The sequence below is a fragment of the Papaver somniferum genome, chromosome 7 (genome assembly GCF_003573695.1).
Source record: "Papaver somniferum cultivar HN1 chromosome 7, ASM357369v1, whole genome shotgun sequence".
NCBI classification, from domain to species: Eukaryota; Viridiplantae; Streptophyta; class Magnoliopsida; order Ranunculales; family Papaveraceae; genus Papaver; species Papaver somniferum.
This window is the reverse complement of record NC_039364.1, coordinates 241,284,721-241,307,885: the sequence shown is the minus strand read 5'-3', so window position 1 is coordinate 241,307,885 and position 23,165 is coordinate 241,284,721. Positions and strand designations below refer to the sequence as shown.

At 36.7% G+C, this 23,165-nt stretch overlaps 1 long non-coding RNA gene across 5 annotated transcripts; it reads left to right on the top strand.

Moving 5' to 3' along the window:
* The first annotated feature begins 6,943 nt into the window (after positions 1-6,943).
* Positions 6,944-13,366, top strand: LOC113299991. 5 transcript variants are annotated; one of them, XR_003335349.1, is made up of 9 exons: positions 6,944-7,196; positions 7,910-8,107; positions 8,781-8,991; positions 9,083-9,140; positions 9,400-10,864; positions 11,433-11,681; positions 11,770-11,868; positions 11,971-12,758; positions 12,880-13,366. It is a non-coding gene; the product is annotated as an uncharacterized LOC113299991 (long non-coding RNA). The 5 variants fall into 5 exon arrangements; XR_003335351.1 differs by having other exon boundaries at positions 11,423-11,681; XR_003335346.1 differs by having other exon boundaries at positions 11,414-11,681.
* Positions 13,367-23,165: the final 9,799 nt, after the last annotated feature.

The window sequence follows — 23,165 nt, the reverse complement described above, 5'->3', positions numbered from 1 at the left end:
TGAGTTTGTAAAATAAAACAAACTCAAATCCGGTTACTTAAGTATGCATACCCGTACGCATACTTAAGTGTGTTACTATTCTAAAATCGGTTATATGTGAACCTAAACATTTATCAATAAGGAATGCAATCTTTGCAAACCGTGGATATAATGTTCATGTACTGATTCGAGTGAATCAAACCGATTTTGCTTCAGTTGTGTTCTTGTATAATTCTATGAGAATATAGAAATTGAACAACTCTTTAACTAGTTTCATTTGAGTCATTTGAACTAGTTATGGTTAATATGAATAAGGTTGATATGAGAGTAATCATATGGCTCACCTCCGTTAACTATTTGTGAACCGAAATGGTGTACACGTTTGGGTACGGTTACATAAACCTAAATGAGGGTACATTTCATTTGTGTGTAACAAGATAAGTTCGATCTAACGGTTGAAAGATATTATCTTGGTTAAATCAGGTTTTTCATTTAACGGTGAATCTTGAATGCTTTGTTACCAAGGTAACTTGGATAGCAAACCCTGATTTGAAAACTATATAAAGGAGAACTCTAGCAACTGGAAAACCTAATCCCCACACCTCATGTGTGTTACTAGTTGCATAACTAGAGTCGATTCTCATTTAACCTTAGTTTTCTTCTCGAGACCCTGTAGGTTAACGACTTGAAGACTTCATTGGGATTGTGAAGCCAGACCCAACTATTATCTTTGTAGTTGCGTGATCTGATATTGCTGTTTCCATCGTGTTGAGGACAATTGGAATAATTGACTCGAGATTTCATATCTCCGATAGGAAAGATAGAAAATTAATCACAAACACCTTCGTCTCATCGTTTGTGATTCCAAAATATCTTCTTTCGCTAGTCGATTAAAATTATTGTGAGGTGACTAATAATTCTAGGTTGTTCTTCGGGAATATAAGTCTGGGTTATCAATTGGTTCCTGTTCACTTTGATTTATCAAAAGACGGATCAAAAACTCTTAGGTATTTCTGTGCGAGAAAGATTTAATTCAATCCTGTAGACTTATCTATGTGAGACAGATTTGTCTATCAAGTCTTCAACTTTGGGTCATAGCAACTCTTGGTTGTGGGTGAGATCAATTAAGGGAATCAAGTGCGTAATATTCTACTTTGATCAGAGACGTAAGGAGCGCAGCTGTACCTTGAATCAGTGTGAAATTGATTAGGGTTCAACTACAGTCCAGTCCGAAGTTAATTGGTAGGGGGATAGAGTCTGTAGCGGCTTAATACAGTGTGGGGTTCAATCTGGACTAGGTCCCGAGGTTTTTCTGCATTTGAAATTTCCTCGTTAACAAAATTCTGGTGTCTGTGTTATTTCTTTTCCGCATTATATTTTGTTATATAATTGAAATATCACAGGTTGTGCATTAAGATCAATCAATTAGAATATCCAACCTTTGGTTGTTGATTTAAATTGATTGACACTTGAATATTGGTCTTTGGTACCGTTCAAGTTACTTCTCTTATATTCAATCAGGCTCGTAGATTTCCATTTGCTGATTGCAGATTGAGTTAAGCGTTAGAGATATTAAACTCTTTGATATAATTTTGTCTAGAATGAGTCTGACTGTCTAGTTGATTCTCTAGAAAGTATATTGGAGTAAGTCCTCTCAGATTGCCAAATGAATTGTTAGGTGTGGTTTTTAGACCCCCTCATTTTCAATTGGTATCAGAGAAGGAAAACACATTTAAAAGCTTATAAGTCTGTGTTTGTAGAAATCGGATTATGGACGAGTCTATCTCTAATAATGTACCAGTTCAGAAATTACCAGATGACTCTGAAAGCTTGGATTCACCTGATAGAACTGTCACATCTAAGTTAATATCTAAATATTCTCTTGATGTAAAAATTGTTAATTGGGAAACACTCCTATGAAAGAACAGTTGGATGAACTTTCTGATGAACGTGATTCAGATATTGATAGAAATGTTGATGATGAAGTCTCAGAGTATGTTAAGTTTTTGGATTCGTTGAAAATGAAGAAGATTACAACTTATCATGTCACACCTCTTCTGACTCCTCTCTGTCGAGAAAACAAGAAAATGAAAAGGATTTACGGAGGTCTTTATGGTCAGAATCGCTCTTGCGAATCGTTCCTCAAATATACCGAGGAAAACCTGAGTAGAAAGTCACTTGAATGTGATCGTGTTTGTCAATAATACTTCTTGTTGGAAGAGAAACTTGCAGAAATTGAAGGAAGAATTAACTCTCAGCAAGCAAGTTTTGATGACAGAGAAAGCGCTTTTCTCACTCGAGAAAAACGCCTTGAGGCTGACTTAGCTGCTGCTCTTGATAAAATCAAGATGTTGGAAGATGAATTGAAAAAGTTCAATACTAGTTCAAGAAAATTAACCACTATGCTAGGAGCAAGTAAAAATCATCGTAATACATGAGGATTGGGCTATACGGGAATATATGCTCCAAGTATTAGCAAAGAGGTAAAATTTGTCAAGGCTAGTGATTCTTCTCAACATAAGTTTTCCACTGATGGAAAAAGTGAAATACCTTCACCGGCAGTTAAGGTTCAAAAGAGCAAAGTATATCAACCTCCAAAGTCAGCATACACGGATCGAGGTAAGAACATTCCTTATGTTTGCCACTATTGCGGAAATAAAGCTCACCTGGAAAGGAGATGTTGTTTCCGTATAAGGAATGAGAAACTTCATGATGCTCTTGTTTGGGCATCACAAGAAGTTGTGAAACCAAGATCATATGTTAAGACTAATCCCATTAACGTTACAGGTTGTAACTGTCCAACCTTTAGGCAAAGGAATCAGTGCTGTGATAAACCTAGATTTTCCTATAAACGTCATATGAATCTTTTTCATAATGGTAATGGATATCAAAAGGATAACTTCGTAAAGACGAAGACAAGATCGAATGCTCCCAATTGGAGAAAGACTAACTTGGAAACTCTTCCGAGAATTCTTGAAGAAAGTAATGGGAAGAAGGTTCCAGTTATACCTAAACGCACTCAGAGGTGGATACCAAAGAAAGTCAATGATATTTTGAGTGTGAAAAGGAATGATCTCTCAGAAAATTCCATGACTGTGGAGAAGGCAGTATCCATGATGTTGGAACTTAAAAATTTCTTTGGAAAGATGGATTTGGATGTGAAAGGTTCTAAAAGCGATCTCTTTCATGATAATCCAAAAGTCACTTATGGTGAGCAATATATTGTTCACCTCAACACAACTTGATTGTGTTGCAAGTGCATCCTCACCAAGGAATGCCCTGCTATGTATACGGTGAGGGAAGCACGAGAATTGGGGCACACATATTATGTTCGGTAAGGCTGTAAAATTCGATTGGATTCTTCTAAAAAGGTATATCTATAAACTTGAGCAATATTTGTGTTTTTATTTGCATAGAGTACTTATAATGATCCATGTACCTTGCTTATCATTCATTTCTACCTAACTTGCTATGTGTTTAAGGTTATTAAATGTTTAGGTTTGAAAATAGTAGTTCGGGATGTTTAGACTTCATGGTACACATACCAAATATGCATACCATAATTTAAAATCAAAATCCAAGGACTTTAGTATGCATACCCGTTTGCATACTGCTCCAGGTCACGAAAATTCGTTTGCAAACCCGTATGCATACTGACCTGTAGATGTCGATTTTCGGTAAACTCTTTTTGGCCGCAACGTCTTCGTCCGAACTCGGAATGACTTCATTTGTTTTGCATTCTCTTCCTCTTTGAATTCCCTTTCGAAATGGAGATGAGAATTCTTAAATTTGGATGAGTTAATATTGGTATTTGTCCTGTCTCTTGTTTTTGAGTGTTTTGGTCCGTTTCGTCGCACTTGTTCCACTTCGACTTGGGCACTTGGAATCTTGGAGTAATATTCTTCTAAGCTCATTTGTAGATTTTACAAGAATGTTGTTGGTGAATCAAAAAGAAGGAAGTTCAAGCATGGACAGTAGTACGTATTGCTATGGGATTCTTGAATGTTCACAATCATCTTATGCGAACTATGGTGCATGGTCATTAATGACTTTATATATTCTTATTTGTTAAGAAAATCTCTTTATACGCCTTTGGTACCTATTCTTGGTGTAAATCCGTGCGAAAAAGATTGATTCTACCCTCCAAGGACAAATCATCTTATATATGCATTACGAGTTTGTCTTGATGTCTAGGAAACTTTTTATGAGAATTTTATTCTTGTGTTTTTTAAGAAGGATAACTAGGGTTTGGAATATCCATTATTTTGAGTACACATAGCTATGTTCAACGTTTTCATCTACATGTTTTTAGATTTATTTATTTAAATTCTAAGTTATTTGGAAGATGGTTTTTGCAGTATTAATCTTTATGGTTTTATATATTGCAAATTGTTATGGGATATGTTGTTTACGTCCGTGAACCTGTGACTGTCCCATACTTGTTCAAAAGTTATCTCTATTATGTCGATATGAATGTATTGATAAAAGATAGAATGAACTTTTGAATACAAAAGTTAAAGACTTTTACGTCATTTTTTGGTGGAAGAAAGGATAAAACTTTTGTTTACAAAAGATTAAATCTATTACATATCATTGTGCAAATAGTGATAAAAAATAGAATGGATTTTGTTTATTCCGCAGTATTGGTCTTTCCCTGATCCACATTTTTGTGCATATACTGTGTTGCTCCGTAAGTTCTCTTATGTCGAGCATGGACAATTGAATTGGTCATTTTTATGGCTAATTCAATTGTGATTTTTTGGATACAAATTCATGTTCTCATGTGATTTGATTATTTCTAAAGAAATCCTTCTTTTCTTGTAAAAGTAAGGTCGCTCTTGTTGTTCTTTCGGGAATGACATTTTATGGGAGAGAGTTCTTTTTGAACTTGTGCTTAATTGCCATATCTTTATGGAGAGTGCGACTATGGAATATTATAGGGGTTATCTTGTATTTTTATAAACTCCTTGATGAATGCATCTAGCTTCGGCTTTACAATTGCATCTAAACAAGTTGGTATATTATTCTCTTTTGTTCATGAAGTATCTCTATGAAAATTTCATGAGAATCCCACTAGTTTTTGTACCTTTGCCAATTTATATTGACAAAAGGGGGGGGGGGGGGAGAATTAATGTGTAGTTTCATACTTCAAATACATATGGTTTACGGATCATTATGTAAGGGGGAGTGGTTTTCATGTCGAGATGAAGTATTGACTAAGGGGGAGTGATACATATCACCATGGTATTGTTGTCAAAGTTGTGATACAATTTAACTTTGATGCTGTGTAATAATACTATATAACAATCATCAAGAGCACTTGTTTTCTCATTGTTATCGCTACGGATCTTCAACCACTATGATGCTGAGTTGAACACGTTTAGAATCATGGAGTACTTGGAAGTGACGAAGATTTCAAGTCGTGTTGAAGATGCCAAAGGAGATCAAACATTTGGATGAGAAGCTACAAAGTTTTATTTATTTTGTAATCCATATGTATTGATAGTTTTGTCAAACATTAACTAAATTTAACTAGTACTGTCTTAATTAATCATCACTAATGAATAAGGGCATATTACACGTTAACATAAATAGGAAGGCAAGGGGTTCCTAGAGATTACTTCTTAATGATCCTTTTTGTCTTTTAGTAACATGCCTCAAATAAACACCCTAGGCCGCAAACTAGGAAGGAAAAATCAATGGATTTTTAACGGCTCATATTTAAAGTCACAGAGAGTGGTGTTGTACGTCTCGGTAAGTATGTAGAGCTTTGCAAGAGGAACGTATCCCCAAAATATTAGTTTTAAAACCGATACCGTTTGATTCGTGTTCATAAAAAAGGCGAAACGTGTGAGATAGTGTGAAAACAAAAGTGTAAAGGGATCTTTCTCTTAAACTTCAAGGGTCTGTTTGGCACACAAAATTGTTGCATTACAAGTAGTTCCCAGTGCAGGTAATTGCACTATGCGACATTGTAATCACATGTAATGGGATTTTTTTTGTTTGGCACGTTTATGAGAATAAGTCTAACACATCCATGTGTACATCTTCATCTTCATCCACTAATAGTATCAAAATAAATCTTAATGTCCATGATCATCTTGATTTGAATGACTAATGAAAACTATTTATGAAATTAGAATCCATAGTCTCAAAAGATCAAACCCGATTTATTCAAATATCAAAATACAAATAAAATCAACTTCTTACGATAGATCATGAATTCCAAATCTTTCAAAGTACAAACGAATCAATTCCTAAACCTTTATATATGCATTCAAGTTCAACTGTTCAAATATAACTTGTACTGTATAAAGAATCGGGAGAGACACAGAAAGAGGTGGAGAGATCAGAAGTAGGTGTTGATGAAACCCTGACATGATAGTCTCCTTTTTAATGTTGAGAAACGATAATAATTAGATTTATTATTATTATTATTATTATTATGTTATTGGTTAACGATTGTTACATGAAACTAGTTGAAAGCCTAACAAGCTAAGCTCCAACGACTAACTATTATTATTATTATTATACTATTTATTTCTTTCAAAATAATACTTATACACATCGATAGAATTTGGGTAGAATTTTTGTTTATCTTCAAAGGTGAAAAAGGAAATCGGAGATAATGGAAAACAACGATGAGAAAGATGGTCAAAATTAGTCTTTGAATACCCATGTATATAGGTCTGCACTGAATGCAGCCGATTAGAGGTAATTCGACTTCTGGGGTAGTTCCTATGTCGTGTGTTTATGTCATGCCAAACAATGAACTTGCTAACATGCCCCCCTAATACGCCATTTGACTGCACTCCATCCTCCAACTACACCGTGCCAAACGGACCCTTAAGTCTGACCGACGATGGACATATTTAACCCTCGAGTGCGATTAATTTTCTCCTACGGTATTATGTTACTGCAGACAGGCACCCTCTCTGACCTTGTTCGAGGCAAAAAGAAAGACCTTGTTTGTATCATTTCCGTAGAGAGAGAAATCAGGACAGCAGTGTATCCTGAAAAAACTATAATGAATCTCTGACTCAGCTAATCGTAAGAACTCAGGCATTCTAATCATCATTTCAAGGTTCTTCTTTTTGTCTGATTAATAAAAGTCAAAAGAACAAATTGACATGAGAATCTAAGAAACAGCTCATATGCGGTGCCCAGTTCCAACTTGAGTTTTCTACGTTTCGATGACTCGTTTCGATCACAAACGGGTAACCACCTCCTCATCTCTTTTCAGCTCCTTTCATTGTTGACCTAATTTGATGATCCTGGTATTGCATTCTTCAGCATTACTTAAAATCAGTGGTTTTGTTTGTGTATTATTCACATTTTAGACTAACTTAGTGTTTTAATCATTCAAGATGAAATAGACAAGCCTAATCAAACTTGTATAGAGACAACGGGATTTTTATAGGGGCTAATTTGCCCAATTGTTATTAGCTTAATAGTCTCTCTTTTGCGTCTTTGATTTAAGCTGTATCCTAATCAAATGGGTAGTAGTAGAAATCTTGAATTCAAGGACTTGATTTGAAACTTGGGTTTTGAAATAGACAAAGACTAGAGTAGCCCTTTTCAAATGGAGTTAAGTCGTAATATTCATAGATATATGTTGTTTGATTTGTAAGCAATTTATAATGGAAAATGCACCGTGTAACTCAAGCCTTTCTATGAATACTGTGTAACTTTTATTCCATTTGTAAATGAATTAGGACATATGTTGTGCAAAAAACCACTTTATTCTTCTCTAATCTCTCTATGTCCCATTAGATGGCTTGAACTGGTAATCTTTGTGTAAACCAAAGTAGGCTTTTACAGTTCAAAATCTCTATTGAAGCTAGAACTGGGATCGTTCTGGATTCTTGGTTATTAGTGGTACATTTTTTCTTTGCTAATATGTACGAAAATGTCTTTCTCTCTGGTGCAGCGTGCAGGTACTTTTAAATATTAAAGAACACTACACCAATTCTCCTCTGTCAGCCACTAGAGCTACCTAATGGGGCCTTTAAGTGCTTGAGCATACCAAGCTTCAAACTGATGGGGTGGTGGTTGGGTAATGAAGTAGAAGAACCAATAATGAAGCTAGTAAAAGCTTAAGTTGAACGCACTGCACAAGGCAAAACAGGTTAGTAAAAGCTTAAGTTGACCAAATTGACCTTTTAATGCAAGGAAGTGATCAAATGTAATTAATCTGTTATTTGGAAAGAAAAAAAAATCACTTCTCATTCACATCAAATCACATAGAAAAGTCTTTGTCCAACTACTGGGACACAATAAAATGTCAGACTAAGTGTTCACCGTACACTTTTTGAAATTAAAGGACAAAATAAAAGATTTCCTCCTTCAGGAAGTGTTGCTGCTTTAGATAATTGGAAATGTGGTTTATGCAGTGCAGGGTATGCTAATTCATTTATGACCTACTTTGATTTCTTGATAATATCCTGCATTCTTCAGCAGAAACCAGTGGTTTTGTTTGTGTATTGTTGACATTTAGGGTTCAACTAAGATTGTTTTAATCAGTCAAGATGAAATCACAAGCCTAATCAAAGTTGTTTAGAGAGAAAAGGCTTTTTATAGATTAATTTATGACTTAGATCCAGGGTACCAAAGATATAATAGACGCTAGAGTGAACTAGTGTAAAAAAAAAGAATCGTGTGAAATATTTCATATAGTGTGTATAATCTGCTGTTACGTATTAGGTTTGTTATAATGTTTTATATGACTTCATCTATGTAACATTTTGTATGTGCTTATACGTTGTCACCTCACCAAGCTGATCTTGTTCAGCATGTTTCAGTTGGTATTGTTCTTGCACCTCAAGGAATCAATGGGAGTATATATGGGATAAGGGAATTAGTGGAAGCAGTTCTTTGTTTCAGATACATACAAGCTGATGAGCGGTTAAAAGGTCTAAGACAGATCGAATCTCCAGCGAGTCCTGAGGAAGAAGACATCCATCATGGACAAACTATAGCAGTTCCCCTGTGCGGGTCAATGTGGAGAAAGAGGTACTGACATACAACCCATGTACCCCTTCTTGCTTTTCATAATAGTTTTATTTGGTTGACATCTTATCATCTGGTATATCGCTTTGGCCAGATAGTCTCTCTTGGAATGCCATCAACCCATGAATGTTTGCTTATAATTGAATTACAAGGTATCTTTTGATTTCTATTTGATTAAATTTTCTTAGGTTTTGAATGCTGATACTGACATTTCCGCAGCTTTTTGAGAAGTGTTAGTGAATTTAGTGTTAGTTTTATCAGATGATTCAGATCTAAATGTTTAATTTGTAGAAAAGAAATGGATATTTTTTGTTGTAAGTGGAGTCGTTTTTGTTAGGTATGAAGAAAGATTTTGTAAAATTTGGGGTTACTATGATTGAGATCTGATCAGAGAAATTTTATTTTTTGTAGAGGAGAGATCTTGTAGTTTGTTGATTCATTTCGACAAGGGAACACCGCCACTAGCTAATGTAATCAAAGAAGCCTTTGAAGGAAGTGATGTTGTTGCAAAGGTTGAAGCAACGAAAAAAGCAGTAATATGAGTGTGCCTGAACCCTTGTTTCACTTCCATCTGCACCATTGGCTATTAGGGATGCTGCCAACACCGAAACCTCAGACTGATAACAGTGTCTAGCTTATTGTGCTTGATCGACTGAATGAGCTCAAAACTTCTCACAGAGAGATTATGGTTGATATGATCATGGATGTGTGTAGGGTACTTGCAAGCCCAAATTTTGATATTCAAAAGAAGGCAGTTGACATTGCTCTTGAGCTGATAACTCCATGTAACATTGATGATGTTTTTCAAGCACTGAAAAAGGAAGTTGCGAAGACTCAGAGCACTGAGCTTGAGAAGAATGGGGAATACTGTCTAATGCTTGTTCAAGCTATGCATTGTTGTGCAATAAAACTCCTGAAGTGGCAGCACTATGTTTCATTTGTTGACGGATTTCTTGGGTAATAGCAATCTGGCCTCAGCTATTGATGTGGTTTTTCGCGTACGCGATATTATTGATGTGGTTTTCAAATTACATCTAGGTTCTTGGGCACATTTACCAGATATGTGCTGCATGTTTATGTTCTTGTGCTCACTGGATCATTGGAGAGTACTGTCTCTTGCTCACTTGCAAGCCCAATTTTTGATATTCGAAGGAAGACAATTGACATTGCTCTTGAGCTGATAACTCCATCTAACATTGATGAAGTGGTTCTAGCACTGAAGAAGGAAGTTGTAAAGACTCAGAGCACCGAGCTTGAGAAGAATGGGGAATACCATCAAATGCTTGTTCAAGCTATACATTCTTGTGCAATAAAATTCCTGAAGTGGCAGCACTGTGGTTCATTTGTTGGTGGATTTCTTGGGTAATAGCAATGTGGCCTCAACTATTGATGTGGTTGTTCGCGTATGCTAGATTATTGATGTGGCTTTCAGTTATAACTAGGTTCTTGGGCACATTTACGAGATATGTGCTGCATGTTTTTGTTCTTGTGCTCACTGGATCACTGGAGAGTACTGTCTCTTACTCACTGAAGTTGAGTGTGGGCTTGCTACCATTAAGCAATGTCTTAGGGACCTGCCTTTTTTCACAGTAAGAAGATGGCACAGATACTTCAAGGATACTATGCTACTAGGATACCCAGAATTCTTGCTGGGGGTACCTATGCTACTCAGAGTGCTGCCTCGGAAACTGCCATATCTCCTCCTACTCTTGACCAAATAAAAAATTAATAGAACATTTTGAAATGAGAATCAAGAGTCAAGTTCAGGTTATACAAGAAGTATTACCACAAGTATTTTTGGTTGAAGAGACAGTGTATGTTTGGAGCCCAGTCTCAACTCCAGTTTTCTTTTGAGACTCCTCTGGATCTCAAATGGGTAATCCTCTTATCTGTTTTCGGCTCCATTCATTTATGACCTAATTAGATTTCTTGTTATTGTTCTGCATCTTCAGCTTTACTTAAATCAGTGGGTTTTGTTTGTGTATTATTGACATTTTAGGGTTCATCGAAGATAGTTTTAAACTGTCAAGATGAAATAGGGCTGGTAATCAAATGGACCGTCCCTAATTCATCCAGTTATTCTTAGCTTAGAGTCTCTATCGCCTCTTGGTTTAAGCTGTAATTCTCTCACTGGAACCGTTCCTAATCAAATGGGTAATCATAGAAATCCTGCATTGAATGACTTGATTAGAAACTTGGGTGTTGAAATAGAGAAGACTGAAGTGTTATAAATTCATGTGTACGGTTAAATCTGACTCAATAACGCAAAATGAACAAGTGTAAAAGAAAGAATCATGTGAAATATTTTGTATACATTGCTGTAGCGTTTAGTGTGTATAATCTGCTGTTAATTTAAGGCATGTTTAAAGATTTTGTATGAGTTCATCTATGTAACAGTTTGTGTGTGCTTATACCTTGTCTTCAGCGTCTTCAGCGTGTTTCAGGTGGTAATGTTCTTGCACCCGAATTAATCAAGGGGAATCATTGTAGTACTTGTGAGATATGAGAATCGGTGGATACAGTTCTTGGTTTCACAAGCTGATGACTGGTTGAAAGGTCTTAGACAGATCAAATCTCCAGCGACTCCCGGGGAAGAGGCCGTCCATCCTGGGCACACTAGCAGTTTCCCTCTTAGAGCAGGGGAAGATGCATCTTTCCAGCAGGATTAGGTGTGAGTCAAGGTGAAGAAAGAGGTAGCATATAACATTATAAGCCATTTACCCCTTCTTTCTTTTCAATATTTGGTTGACATCTTATTATCTGGCGTATCTGTTTGGCCAGATAATCTCTCTTGGAATGCCATCAGTGTCACCCAATGAACGAGTTGGAAAGCACTTGGACCCATAGGAATCGAATGAATTGATTAGTGACCCAGTAACTGTGAGTGATTGTTTTATATCTAGTCATGTAATTCATTTATTGAGCATTTTCCCTAAGAAACCTGTATGTTAACTCAAATTTGCTGCCATTTGACTCCTGCAGATAGTAATTGATGTTCAAAGTTCTAGGAAGTTTAAAAGGAGCTGTAGATCCATGTATGATGGCCTTCCAGAAATTACCATCTTGGGTGGATGATAATCTGTTACCAGCTGAATCTAATTGCGACAACAGCAGATTGAGGCTGACGGGTTGGGTAAAAGTAAAACCATCCACTGACCAGGAAAGAAAAATTCCACCGCAGGTTGCAAGTAGCACCGTCAGGTGTTGCGTGAAAGTACTAGACCTTCAAAGACGAGGAGCTTCAAAAAGTTTCATGGCTGAATGTGGAGCAATGAGATGCATTCAGCATCGAAATCTAGTGAAGATGCCGACTTGTTGCTCTAGTATTGATTTTAAAGGAAATGAATTTAAAGCTCTAGTCTCCGAGTTCATGCCAAATGGAAATATTGAGAATTGGTTGCACTAAATGTATCCATTGACTACTTTATCCAAACAGCTAATGAAGAGCAACTTCAAGGGTCAGTGAGGAGATCACTGGGTTTTATGGAGCTACTAAATGTATCCATTGATGTTGCTTCTGCACTAGATTATCTTCATCAAGATTGTCAGACTCCAATTGCTCATTGTGATCTAAAGCCAGATACTACTTTACTTGACGATGACATGAAGGGTCATGTTTGTGATTTCGGATCAGGAAAGTTTCTTGGTGGGGTCATCATCAGTATTGAATCTGAACCCGATACAAACAGTACTTTGGTTGGGATAAAGGGGCTCGATTGGTTATGCTACTCCAGGTAGAAGTTTTGGCTCAATTGGTTATGCTGCTCCAGGTAGACAATTTTCTCACTTTAGTATTTAATTTCGTAGATTGAAGTGTTCACTTCGTAAATTCTTACTGATACGAAGAGCATGGAATGGGTTGCGAGGTCTGACTTATGTTGACGTCTACAGTTATGGGAACATGGTGCTAGTCTGCTAGAGTTGTTTCCCCAACGAGACCTACAGGTTGCATGATAACGGATGGTTTAAGACTCATACATTTGTTAAGACAGCTCCACTTAGAGATCGTGAATGCAGATCGTTGACCTATAGCACTACTTGTTCCTGTCCATCCCGAAGACAATGATGATACCAACAATGAAATTCTAGTCAAGAGCATGCCGGATGCCAAGGTAAAGGATGGAAATACAGGTATTGAAAGAGTTGCAGTCGTAAGATCACATATCTCTCCATATTGGGACCCAATTAAGGTATAGTGCTGGCAACCAATACTCATTCCTATACAGGAAAAGCTATTCCCTTTGGTATGAGAGAAACTTGCATTCAAGTCCTTTAATGAGCAACATGGTAAAATTGTTGTAATAAATGTCTGTAGCTGGAGTTGTTTCAAGGGATGCTAGTCAATTAGAAAGCAAAATGATATATTTACGTTTTATAAGTATATTTGCATCATACATGGCCATTCTCCTAAAACGTTGGGAAAGAGAAAATTTCTGCTAATGCAGCCAGATTTCAAATCTGGTAAAATCCGGAGAAAAGTTGCTTAATAAAGAGGGGTTTCCCTATTTCCTACCCCTACTTTTCCTATTTCCGATCTCATTCACAATTTCTAAAACTAATTTACTTTTCAATTCTGTTTTTTCTTGTGTACCACCTAAAAAGTCAAATTAAGTATGACCTTTACTATTACCATTTTTATTTATCCTTCTTCTCCGCTAGTCTCCCATTTTTATTAAATAAAACCATTAAAATCCATCAGTTAGAAACCTTTGGTCAGATTTCTATTCAATTATTATAATACATCAATATCTACTCTGTTGTTATTTAATTCCTCAAGACTATGCGAACTAGTCCTTGATTAATAGGTAAATCAAGATCATGGAAGATTCCATTAATGAAAATCTAGGGGAAAAAATCCAAACCCTAGATGAATCAAACATACAAAAAGATTATGCTAGTTATGTTGAAAACCCGTTAGGTGAAGAAGAGGTTAGTTAATTAGTTACATGATCGGTAAGCATTGTTCAATCAGTAATTTTTTATTTTATCTTTTTCAGTATTTTTTTTTTAAATTTCTTATGAACTGGTGGGTCATTTTTATTTTTCTTGTACATTTATTCTCCGATCATCTAGAATCGACCAAAGAAACTATTGGTGTTGAAGAGAAAGAGGATGAAGTCGTTTTAGATGTCGTCCAATGTAGTTCCGAGGAACCAATTAATGTTGTTGGTTTTGACTCCACTGAGTACTTCACCACAAATAAGGTACTGTATGTTATTTCTTCACTCTTCAGAGTGATACGTCAAAAAGAATCATTTTGTATTGGTATTGGTATCGATATTGATATATGTTTCGTTTGTTGTGTAGACATTTAGTTCAAAAGAAAATGTTACAGAGTGGTGTCGCGAGATTGGTAGTCAATACAACATAGTTGTTGTGATTAAAAAAGGGGTGAATAAGAATGAGAATCATGGTGGAAAGGGTTCCGCCATTGTACTTGGATGCGAGAGAGGTGACAAATACAGAAAACGTAACTGTACAATGAGTCCTTCTAAATGTAGGAAAGGAACTGCAACAAAAAAATGTGGATGTCCTTTTAAGTTGCGGTCGACTTGTGTAGATGCTTCGAAATGGAATTTGATTGTCAAAGATGGACACCATAACCATGCTCCAGCAGATACACTTTTGGGGCATTCGTTCGCCGGTAGACTCTCAGACGAAGAAAAACAATTTGTTATAAAATTCCACGAACACGGTATGCCACCAAGACAGATTCTCATTGCTTTAAGGGAAAATTTTAAAAAGAACGCTTCAACTTTGAAGACCATTGACAACTGCATACAAAAACATAGGGTATCCGAAAGAGCGGGTAGAACAAGAATGCAACTGATTCATAAGTACCTGGATGATTCCCATTATGTAACATGGAATAGGCAAAATTCTGATACATGTGAGGTGACTGATATCTTCTGGGAACATCCAGAGTCAACATTATGTGCTCAATGTTTTCCTTCGCAGTACGCCTTAGATTTCATCATCTCTGAAATAAAAAGATTGGAAAAGTCGAGAAGTATTGCCGAAAACTTGTGTGGATGCATTCTACACAAGACGCATGGCCTACCTTGTGCCCACATGATATCTGAATATCGGAATCACGGTAAACCCATCCCACTTTCTTCTATCGATTCGCAATGGAGGCAGATTAATTTAGTTCCACATGTTTCTCGTTCAAATGTGGTGTATGATTATGTGCCACAGTTAGAGATTTTAAGAAGAAAGTGGGAAAATTCTACTGACCCAGAGAAGAGTCGCATTAATGAATTGGTGACAGTTTTTGTAACCAAAATTGTTCAACCCGATAAGAATAATTTTCAAGAACCACCAGCTCCTGTTCGAACCAAAGGAAGGAAAACAATAGCCGAAAAGAAAAAAGAAATCGAAGAAAATTCTTGTAATCGAGATCTCTCTAGGCATGAACCTGCTGATTCACAAAAAAAGGTATCGTCTTAACTGTATTTTATGTTTATAATATTTTGCTTACATACATTCTTTTATTTTTTTCTTAGTTAACTAAATCCTAGTTTTTGTTTGCATTTGTTGGGCATTCATAAGGTACCTCCAGTATTACATGAGAGCACCAAAACTCAAGAACAACCAGGAAAGACTGAAGAAACCCACGGTTCCAAACAAAAAAGAAAATATACAAAAAAAAATACTGAATATTGGGGGAAAAAGAAGACAAGAACAGAAACTTCAGAGGTTACGTTTGAGACTAAAAATGACGAAATGGAAATGGTAATCCAGGAAGGTATGGTCAGAATTGAAAAACTTGATGATGCCGATAACGTAGTGGAAGATAGGGTGAACGACCTTGTGGTTGTGACTGAAGAGGAAGTTACAAGCAGTACTGAAAAACTAGATGTGGAGAGAAAAATTATAGATTTTACGTTGGAGTGTTTGGATGAGGAAACAGACCATGATGTGCCTATTTACGATGTTGAATCAATAATGAACAACCCAGAAGAAGAAGAAGAAGAAGACTTTTTTGCTGAAGACAAACTTGTGGATGATAAAGATGCGTGGCAACTACAGAGGTGGGGTGAACCTCGACCAGAAGAGTGGAATTTACCAAATCCAAGTTATGTATCACAACTGCCAAAAGCTATGCAATTTTACATAGAAGGAACTCATTATGTGATTTCAGATGGTCATTGTGGCTTCCATAGCATTGCTTTCCAACTAGGCCTTGCCTGTAAAGATGATTTCCGACATATTTGTAACAATATGCATACGGAAGTTTTTAATCACAAGACGTTTTATGAGAAAGTCTTGTACTCTGAGGAAAGGTTGAACAACATGCTCAAAAGATTAAGGTTTGAAGATGGAGATGAAATGGATGTCAGTAAATGGTTTAAAATGCCGGAAGATGGTCTTGTAGCGGCTCAAACATTCCGTGCTGTTCTTGTTTGACTTTCAAAAGAAATGTGTGCAACCTTCTTCCCTTCGAGGCATGGGCCAATCAAAGGTAAGAAACATAGAGTTATAGTGATGGCTTTTGTGGGAGGGAACCATTTTGTCCCAATGAAGTTAAAGTCAGGGGCTCCTATACCACCTCCCTGCAACATGTGGATTCAGAACGCGTACGAAGATGCCAAGGTCTGGCCAAAAAAATATGAGGAAAAGATGAAGACATTCAAAAAAAGGATGAACTTTAGAGATACACAACCTGAAAAACCAGTAATCATTCACTAAATTTTGGTGTAGTTTTCCTTGCATTTTAGGTTTTGTTTTGATTCTCCTGGAAACATTTTAGGTTTGGTGTAAGAACTCGTTTATTGAAGAACAAATGCTTTTTATTGAATGTCTGCACTTTTGTTACAAGAACTCGTTTTTGTTACACATTTCGGTGACAGGTACATTGAATTGCACATTTGCACTTATAAAACAAGAACACGAGCAGACAATTTTAGAGATTTCATCCGTAAACGAGGTTATAAGAAACATCTATTGTCCCTGCTAACCGGATCGCAGACATAAATTTTATCCACAAGCCTAGCACAAAGTTCTGTAATATTCTAGGCATGACCAGCTCCAAAATATCTTTTGCATTAGCATGATCTTTGGTTCCCGACACAACAGAGTCAAGAACATAAGTATCTGCTTCTTCCGGCCTTTCAAAGTCCATAATCTCACAGAAAATCCATGGCCTCAAATTTTTTTGCAATCTCGATAGCGAAATCCAGAAGTCAGCAATGTAAAATGTCATCAAATACTTTCAAGTATTATATATACTAGAAAGACTGAAAGAAACAGAAAAATTTTCTTTAGAGTATGGTTATGGATGCACAGACAAGAAAAAATCAAAAACAAAGTGCTACTCAAGTTTCATTATTGCTTCCATAATACTAAGCAGATAAAGAGTAAGCCGCCAAGATACACCATCAGTCATACCTCTAACACGATCATTGTTCGCCACTCCTTTGCAAACTATGATAGACACTTATAAATTTCTCAAATATGAACGACTAGTTATCTGAATCTTTCTTTAAAAAAAATTCGTCGAAAAGCAAGTTGATCCAAAGTGAACGATAGTGTGTCGTGCAGTATTACTGTGTGTGCATGGTGTGGCGTAGCCAGGATTTTTAAGATGCATGCATAACATGATTTTCAATAAATGTACATACTGTATCCATATAACATGGCATGTACACGCTTTTTAATTTTGATTTAACTCTTAACACCTAACTACCACTATCAGATGAGGGTTGATGTCACCAGTCAGTTTAATTTGGACCATCTGACCATGTTGATATCTTGGACGAATGTGGGACTTGAACTCAGGTCTCAAGATGGTGATGCATTTATGTATGTATAGGCTAAACATACTAACATATGATGATAATGTTAATATACAGTATAGAGAACCCTAGTAATTGACCAGAACCTAATAAGCAAACTGAAAACAACAACTTTTACCAAACCCAAGATATCTCTTGTTATATACTCTAGAGAGGGATGTGATTACAATGGTATCAACAAAATCGATTTGTAATTCCATGAATTTGTACATACAATACAAAACATTACGATTAGGTTTAGTTTTTACCTCTTTTGGGTTTTGATTTTGCTATAACATTCCTTACTTTGTTTGGTCGATCGCGGAGGCATTAATTTGTTGATACAGAACCTGCAAAAATAAAAGAAAATGTGACTGAAGGTGGTGATGGACTGTGGACGTGGAGAAGAAGACGTAGTGGTTGGTGGTGGAGACAGAGAAGTTATTTGCAAGTTGGATTTGTTTTTTAGTCGTTGGTTGATTTTAGCGGTGGGTGTATATAAAAAGTCAAAGAGATGGGAGTTAGGATATATGAAAATCTTTGTGGGTGGTACATAGGATTATTGGGGATAGGATTTTATGTGGATAGGAAATAGGAGAAATGGGTAGGAAATAGGGAAAATCGTAAAGAGAAATATGCATTCTACAGATTTCATACAAGCATCCAGATTACTAATCCGCAGAGTAATAACTCTGAGAATCACATTCACACAATGGACAAATGATAATCCTAGTTTAATTGGGGGCCATAAGTTCCAATTGGGGGCCATGCACTACGGGACAAGAAAGGTCACCCAATCCTAATTTGGGTCACCCCTTAAAAAATATTTTCTAAATGGCAAAATTGCCCTTATATGACTAGTATTAGGAATTAATTAGTTTGATTAGTGTGGTAAGTGTATTTAGATTAAAATCTGATTTTAGGAAAAAAATTATGGAAAACGTGTTTTATGTGTTGAGAAGAAGAGGAGGAGTTTTGAGAGGAAAACCTAGGGTTTTTACAAATGGGTGATTCAAGTGGAGGGAATGAGATTGGTGAAGCTTCAAATAACAACAATGATTGTGTTGATGGTAAGATTGTCTCAACTAATGATATGGGTTGGATGTTTGATGAGGAGATGTTGATAGAGGAAGGCATGAACAATGGCTGGAATGAAGATCCCATTGCTCAAGATGAAGGAACCAACACTCAAAATGAGGAACCCCAAGGCCAAAACAATCAGGTAAACTTCCTATACTCTTCAAATTGTCGGAATGGTGCTCCAAGTGGTCGAATCATCCACACTATGGAACAACTCAGAGAAAGGGTCGTCATAGTCGGGGGGTGTATACCCAAACGACTCTCTGAGGTCGTCAGTATATTGACACTACCAATAACGACTCAAACCTGCAACTTTTCCAGGTTATGAAAAATCGTTAGGATAGTGTGCTAAACATTGACGACCCTTTTTAACTAGGTCACTTAGAGTCGTTTTGTTGTTTTGTTTACACATTGACGACTCTAAAACCAAAACTCTCTGTAAAAAGTAACACTTAGGGTCGTCATACATGTAGTCATATGAAATGACGATCCTAGCTATCAATTACTAATTTCTTCTAGAGTCGTTAGTTTGATTAGTTATATAAAATAACGACCCTTGCAATAGATTCTCATAATTTTTGATTTCATAGAATAATTTCATTGAATCATAAAAGGCATACATCTCGCATAGCGTTGCATTAAAGGAAATTAAATACAATAGATAATAAAGGTGCACTTATACACTTAATCATATATGCGTAGTTATATCTAGTGCCTTCCAAGATAAAGTAGCAATCGTGGAGCTCAAACCTTTCCCCACGAGGCTCCTCATAATAGCGATACGCCTTCCCCAACTGAAAATGCAAATATACTTAGTTAGTATCGATCAAAGCTTTTTATAAGTTTTACCTCTTGTTCAAATACTTACTCTTACAACACTCAGCATATCCGGAAAGGCTTCCCTAACAGCCTTAAGTTCTCTTTTCAAAACATCACACTCGAATTGTATCTTCTGGAAGCGTTCCTTGACTTGTTTCAAATACCTTGAGTTGCAATTTCCGTCCAACGCCACAAAAACGATGAATACGCGGTTCCACCAAGCATCCAATGTTTTATCAATGTCTTTGTCTAGACTTTCAAAGTGGTTAGTGACTGTTTTCCAAGCTCTTGTAATGGCACAATTCTCTTCATTAGTGAATGGAGTCATGATGTTTCTCTTTTTTTTGCTCTTAAATGGTAATTAAATGAGAAGGAGAAGAGGAGGTTGATAATTAGGGTTTTGATATGGAATAGGTGAGATATGGGCCTCTATATATATAATGGAGCGACCAAACTGCCTCAACCACATTTGGTTGAGTTAAATTCAAAAATAAATGCAACCACTAACATGAATCGTTAATCCGTAAAGATTAAAACCAAACGACTCTTCATATGTACCAGAGAACGACCCGTAGAGTCGCTATTTTATATGTATACAAGGTGACGATTCAAGGTGAAAACTGGGCAGAGTTGGTTATATCTATCAATGTAGAGTCGTCACTTTATAAAAAAGAGTCGTCATACATCGAGAAAAGGGTCGTTGGTCTCCAGAAAATCTTGGTGACGACTTAAAGAGTCGTTCAGCTGTAAATTATGCTGACGACTGTCTGGGTCGTCATATTAACATCTTACATAGTGACGACCCTATACTGATTTTGTTGTTCTTTTTTTGTAGTTGGTTGTACGGGTGAGCTCTCAACCTGAACCCCTCGACACTGTCGGCTCGGATACCTCCCAAGCATATATGACCGATTTGGTACGTTTTTTATTGTTTGAGTCAATGTATATCCATACGAAAATTGTTTAATTAGTGTTTTATAATGAACGTGTTATTTGTTTAATGTAGACGTGGAAAACAAAGGCTGAGGTCAAGGAATGGATTATTTCCAAGGCAAAAGAGAATATGTGCATAATTGTTCAAAGCAAACACGTTGATTGTAAGCAAATGGAGATGGTATGCGAGAGAGCGGGGGATAAGGAAGAAAGTCACAAAGGAAAGAACTACAAGTATGTGAAGAAGACGACGAGGGTCTACAAAACTTCGTCGAAGAAGATAAAATGCCCCTTCAGGATTGTTTTCAAAAGGCATCCAGAAACTCTACTATGGTGGATGTATAGTATTCCGGAAGGTCGTCACAACCATCCTCCACCTAGATCTCTATTTGAGGATATTAACGACTCTGTGTGTTGAAGTGGTAAATACAATTAGGGTCGTCAAAGTACTATGAAAAACCAAATCTCTAACTCTTGCACATTCACCTTCTAGCGTCCACAACTCCATTTTCTTGAAAGAAGATTGGTGCCGGAAAAGACGTGCGACATCCTTATGATCCTACAAAACATAAACAAACACGTATTTAAAAAACAAAACATAAACAAGTTAACACCAACTAATCAAATAGCAAGCAAATTTGGGATTCTTACGATTGTCTCACTAATGCAATGAGCCCACGATCCAGGATATCCAAATAGAACTTTGCCCCCATCTCTAGGTTCTCCTCTAAGTTTACCACCTCGAAGAGGAGGCAACATCAAATGAGTAGCGGGAACGTGTCTCGCACTGGGTGCAATATCTGTTCCATCCTTCTTAACCATCTTTACCGACTTTTTCGCCTTTGCATTCTCTTCCTCATCCTCAACAGTGGTTTTACGATCATCACCACCTTCATCCTTTTCATCATCATTACCTTCATTCTCTTCCTCCTCCTCATCATTATCATCACCGCCATTATTACCTTTATGTTGTTCCTCCTCATTACCGTCATCCTCATCATCACCACTACCATTACCTTCACCCTCTTCCTCCTCTTCTTGCTCTTCTTCTTGTTCCTCTTCTTCTTCTTGAATCTCTTCTTCTTGTATCTCATGTTCTACACCTTGTTCCTCCTCTACTTTCTCTTCTTCTTGTTCATCTTCTTCTTCAGCACTAGTGTTAGCTGAAACAACAGGAGTGTCTGATTCTGACGAATCAGACCACTCATTACCTTTGTCTCTTGGTTCGGTGATAGAAAATGATACCTCACTCGGCCTTCTTCTGCGCAATGGACCGGAAAGTAAGTATTTATCGTTGCGGGGAGGTTTCGAAGGATGAGTTATCGTGATTTCAACCTTGTCTTTCGTTTTCTTGTCACTACATTCCAAACACGAATTTTTTTTTATAAGACATCAACTTTATCTCTATCAGTTAAAGAGTCGTCAATGATATGCTCTAACAAACTAACGACTCTTCATTACAAAGTAACGACTGTAATTTATAAGGTAACGACTCTTTGCAAAAATTGGACAGTGAGGATGATTTTGGTCTTTAAAGGGTCGTTAAAGATTAAACTTGGGTCGTCAAACAAGTAACTGCCGACCCTTTAAAAGAGATGACGACTCTAGGGATTATAGATTACTAACGACTCTAGTCTAGGGATTATATACTACTGACGACTCTATCGTTTTCTCCAACAAAAGGCAGTTCAAGTTCAACCCAGAGTCGTTACGCACTAATTTGGGGTCGTCAAACTACAGTCGTCATCTTCAACCTAATATGACGACTACTCTATTCTAGGGCACAAATGGTCGAAGTAGCAGAACAAGGGTCGTCATATTTACACTAACAAGTTAACGATTTTTCATAGAAAAAGCATGCAATGTAAGAGTCGTTAGGGTATTATTTCTTCGATGCTAACGACTCTCACTCTGTAACTTATATTTTTCAGTTACCAATCTCGATTACACAATCAAAAAACAACCAAAACATCGAATAGGAGGTGGGTTTAAGTTCACGTACCCTCTAATTGGAGCCATTCCCTTTTTGGGTTTCGATTTGCTTGCTTCAGGAGCTCTTCGCACGTACACCTTTGCATTCACCGTATCTACAAGGTTAGAAATTTGAAGTGCTTTGCGAGCGGTTTGCTTTGTTTTAGCCATATTTGTAGAAGAAGTTAATCGTCGATTAAAGTTTTATCATCGACGATTACGCGATGAATCGATTCGAAGAATTTTCCTCGGTGGAGGTGGAGTCGTTAATGGTGGAGGTGGAGAAGAGAAAGGGAGGAGAGGAAGATGAAGATAAAAGAGAAACTGATTTTCTCTTTGATTTAATTAGGGTATATAGATTAGGGGCCTTAATTAAGGTAGTTAATTAGTGAAACTGATTTTCAATTAGTGAAGAATAAAATAGTATATTCATGTTGCGATATTTACACCCCTGAAAATTTTGGGGACAAACAAAATTCCATGGCTCCCAATCGGAAGTTATGGCCCCCAATTAAACTAGGATGATAATTTATGTGCATTCTTTGTGAGATGACTGTAAACACAGAAAACAAGATAGGGGTTCCATTTTATAAAGAC